The sequence below is a fragment of the Propithecus coquereli genome, unplaced genomic scaffold (assembly GCF_000956105.1).
Source record: "Propithecus coquereli isolate 6110/MARCELLA unplaced genomic scaffold, Pcoq_1.0 Scaffold294, whole genome shotgun sequence".
In the NCBI taxonomy this organism is placed as follows: domain Eukaryota; kingdom Metazoa; phylum Chordata; class Mammalia; order Primates; family Indriidae; genus Propithecus; species Propithecus coquereli.
The window spans coordinates 2,821,477-2,826,397 of NW_012148552.1; positions in this window are offsets into that span (position 1 = coordinate 2,821,477).

Sequence of the window (4,921 nt, forward strand, 5' to 3'; positions counted from 1 at the left end):
ATTTGCATTTCCCTGATGATTAGAGATGTTGAGCATTTTTTCATGTGTTTTTTGACCATTATTCTGTCTTCTTTTGAAAAGTTTCTGTTCATGTCCTTTGCCCACTTTTTGATAGGGTCGTTTGATTTTTTCTTGTTGATTTGCCAACTTTTTAATGGGAGTATTTTCATTTTGTTTCTTGTATGTTCTAGATATTAGCCCCTTGTCAGAGAATAGTTTGCAAGTATTTTCTCCCATTCTGGACACTGACTCTGACTCTGCTGTCTCCTGCGCAGTGCAGAAGCTTTTCAGTCTGACATAATCCCATTTGTCTATTTTTCTCTTTTGCTGCCTGTACTTTTGAGGTTTTGTCCATAAAATCTTTGCCAAGACCAATGTCCTGAAGCATTTCCCCTAAGTTTTCCTCTAGTAGTTTCATAGTTTCAGATCTTACATTTAAATCTTTAATTCATTTTTAGTTAATTTTGTATATAGTGAATGGCAGGGGTCAAGTTTCGTTCCTCTGCATGTTTGTATCTGGTTTCCCAGCACCGTTCATTGAAGAGGATGTCTTTCACCAGTACATATTCCTGGCACCTTTGTCAACAGTCAGTTTGCTGCAAATATGTAGATTTATAGCTGGGTTCTCTATTCTGTTCCATGGTCAATGTGGTCATTTTTATGCCAGGACCATGTGATTTTGGCTACTATGGCTTTTGAAGACAGGTAGTGTGATGTATCCAGCTTTGTCCTTTTTGCTCAATATTGCTTTGGTTATTTGGGGTATTTCTGTGGTTTCATAAAAATTTTAGGATTGTTTTCTCTATTTTTGTGAAGACTGCCATTGGTATTTTGATACAAATTGCACTGAATGTGTAGATTGCTTTGGGTAGCATGATCATTTTTAACAAACATGAATTCTTATAATCCACAAGCATTGGGTATCTTTTCATTTGTTTGTATCCTCTTCAATTTCTTTCTTTCATCAGTGTTTTGTAGTTTTCTTTGTAGAGGTCTTTAACCTTGGTTAAGTTTATTCTTAGGTATTTTATTTGTTGCTATTATAAATGGGATTGCTTTCTTGATTTCTTTTTCAGCTAGTTATCATTGGTGAATAGAAACACTACTGGTTTTTGTACATTGATTTTGCATCCTGCAACTTTACTGAAATTTTTTGGCCATTTTCAAGAGGTTTTTGTGTGTGTGTGTGTGTGTGTGTGTGTGTGTGTGTGAGTGTGTGTGAAGTCTTCAGGTTTCTGCCTATATAAGATTATGTCTTCTGTAAGGAGTGATGATTTGACATTCTTTTTTCTAATTTGGATGCCTTTTATCTCTTTCTCTTGTTGATTGTTTTGGCCAGGACTTCTAGTACTATGTTGAATAAGAGCATAGTGAAAGTAGGCATCCTTGTCTTGTTCTCATTCTTAGAGGAAATTCTTTCAGCTTTTTTCCATTCACAGATGTTAGCTGTGGGTTTGTCACATATGGCATTTATTATGTTGAGGTATGTTCCTTTGATGTCTAATTTGTTTGGAGTTTTTATCAAGAAGAAATGTTTGCTTTTATCAAACATTTTTTCTCTGTCTATTGAGATAATCACATGGTTTTTGTCCTTCATTCTGTTGATTTAATGTATCACATTTACTGATTTACATATGTCGAACCATTCTTGCATCCCTGGGATAAAATTCCACTTGATCATGGTGTATTACCTTTTTGATGTGTTGTGGGATTCATTCTGCTAGTACTTTGTTGAAGATTTTTGCATCTATGTCCAGCAGGGATATTGGCCTGTAGCTTTGTTTTTTTGTTGTGTCCCTGTCTGGTTTTGGTATGAGGGTAATGCTGGTGTCATAGAATGAAGTAGAAAGAAGTCCCTCCTCTTCAATTTCTTGGAATAGTTTAAGAAGAATTAGTGTTATTTTTTCTTTGCAAATTTGGTAGAATTCAGCAGTAAATCTATCTGGTCCCGGGCTTTTCTTTTTTGAGAGACTTTTATTACTGATTTAATAATGATATTTGTTTTTAGTCTGTTCAGGTTGTCTACTTTTTTCTGGTTAAATCTTTGTAGATTGTGTATAGCCAGAAATTTATACATTTCATCTATGTTTTCCAGTTTGTTGGAGTATAGTTTTTCATAATAGTCTCTAATGATCCTTTGTATTGCTGTGGTATCAGTTATAATGTCCCCTTTTTTGTTTCCTGTTTTATTTATTTAGGTCTTCTTTTTTTTGGTGAATTTAGCTAATGCTTTATCTATTTTGTTTATCTTTTCAAAAACCAACTTTTTGTTTTGTAGGCTTTTAGGCTTAGCATGTTATTTTAAAGAGAAAATTAGAAGTAGAAAGTAAAGGTGCCGAAGGTGAAAATCTAGAACAAGGAAAGTCTCCAACCCGAGTCTCGTTCTCATCCCCTGCCTCCAAGGGGGAAAGAGGGGCAGAGGTGGAAATTCTCTTTCAAAAGTTGTTTCTTCCATTCTTTCTATAGACCCGTATTGAGGGCCAACAGCCAAATTTAGTGGCTCCTTTTTGTCTCTACCTGGTTCTGTTGGGAGGTCATGTGTCACTCCCTCCTCCACAGCAGGACCAGGTTCAGTGTCTAACATAGCCTCCGCCCTAGGCGTGAGTCAGCTGCTTCACTGTCATACTTGGAGTCAGTTTGAAATGGCTGAAGAGCTTGGGTTACTAAGGAGCATAGCTGCCAAATGGAAAGGAGCACCTTTTCTCCCCTTTGATGCACGGGCCGCAAGGCTCTGATGGCCTGCGGCTTAAGCGTACCTGGAGGAGGGAACCAATAGCAATGCTTGGCAATCAAATGAAATAGCTCCTCAAAAGTTTTTTGTTTGACAACAACCCCAGAACTCCTCAGCAAAGTTTGCAATAGTTCAATATATTCAGAGAATTTTGACTGATTCTGCCCCATTTGTTACCCTGATTGAGAAAATCCCCAGAGTTTAAACTTACACTTTCCGGCTAACACAGCTCGTAGCCCTCTTTGGGTCTCTGCGACATGGTACGGGAATGTTCTTCACTCCACTTTGTGGACCCTGCTTGCTGTGCCAGTTGCTGGGAGTTCACGACTCTCCCAACAAATCAGGTCCCAGGTAGGAACATCGCAAGAGATTGGAAATAAAGGAGACAGAGACAAAGTATAGATTAAAGTGATGGAGAAATCAGAGGTCGTCCAGCATTCCCATGAGCCAGGAGGCCACGAATGGAGTCCTGTATGAGTATTTATTCTTTCAGCAAACAATTGTTATCAGTCACCGATTTACATGGACGTATCATGAGTTTAAGTTTCAAGATCTCCCAAAGTAACAATAAACTAGCTAAGTATACACAAGTTAAAGATAAAATTGTGAGTCAGCAGTATAGCATATAATCCAAATGGGAACAAAGAGACCAGGTACTTCTTCCTACTTTATCTAGTTCCTCATTTACTGAGATATGAGCTCAGGAGAGAGATAGGAACATTGCCTCAGGCTTAGAATAGCAAACTTCTCTTATCTCCTGGGCTGACATCCTTTGATCATTCTCTCTGCCTTCAGATTACAAGCCTGGGTCCATTTGCAGACATCCAGGCTGTGGCCCTCAGGCTTCAAGATGGGGTCCGTTTGCAGACATCCTGATCGGTAGAATGTCCCCCTCAAGGTCGAGCAGCTTTTTCTCAGTGAACTGACATGTCCACGGGTTGCTCTTTGCCAAAGTCCTGTCCCATTCCTTGGGTTCTCATGTCTCAACCCTAACCCTCAACAGGGGGATATATATATTTAAAATTGTTATATCCTCTTGCTGAATTTATTTTTTTTTTTGTGAGATAGTGTCTCACTCCATTGCCCTGAGTGCAGTGGCATCAGCCTAGCTCACAGCAACCTCAAACTCCTGGGCTCAAGCGATCCTCCTGCCTCAGCCTCCTTTGCTGTATTGACCCCTTTCTCATTATGTAATTACCTTGTCTCTTTTTACTGTTTTCAAGTTAAAATCTATTTTATCTAATATACATATAGTTACTTTTGCCCACATTTTGTTTCCATTTGCATGAAATATCTTTTTCCATCCCTTCACTTTTAGTCTATGTGTCTTGACAGGTGAAGTTAGTTTCTTGTAGGCAGCATAGAGTTAGGTCATTTTTAAAAAATTATTTGGCTAGTCTGTGTCTGTTAAGAGGGAAATTTAATCCATTTACATTCAGGGTTATTTTTGAAGGGTGAGGACTTATTCCTGCCATTTTGTTAATTGTTTTCTGGTTGTTTTGTATATCCCTTGTTCCTTTCTTCCTCTCTTATTATCATTGCTGTTTTGTGGTTTTTTTTGTAGTGGTATAATAACATTTGAGTAGTTTCTCATTTGTGTGTCTGCTCAACCAGTGAGTTTTTTGTTTCTGTGTTTTTCCATAATGGTTTATAATCCTTTCACTTCCAGATGTAGGACTCCCCTAAATATTTCTTGTAGGGTTTATCTAGTGGTGATGAATTCCCTTGGTTTTTGCTTGTCTGGGACAGACTTTATTTCTCCTTCATTTTTGAAGGATAGCTTTGCTAGGTACAATATTCTTGGCTGCTAGATTTTTTTTTTTCTCTTTTAGTACTTTGACTACGTTATCCCATTCTCTCCTGGCCTGAAAGGTTTCTGCTGAGAAATCTGATGTTAGTCTGATGGGGGTTTCCTTATATGTGACTTGACAATTTTCCCTTGCTATTTTTAGAATTCTTTTTGTCTTTGACTTTTGACTTCGTCTTAGAGAAGACATTTTTGGGTTGAATCTATTTGGGGATCTTTAAGCTTCCTGTATCTGGAGAAATTTTCAACCATATTTTGTTAAATAGATTTTCTATGCCTTTGCTCATCTCTTCTTCTGGAACTCCCCAAATTTGAATATTTGTTAGCTTTATAGTGTCCTATGTGTCATGTAGGATTTCTTCATTTTTTTTTTTTTTTTTTTT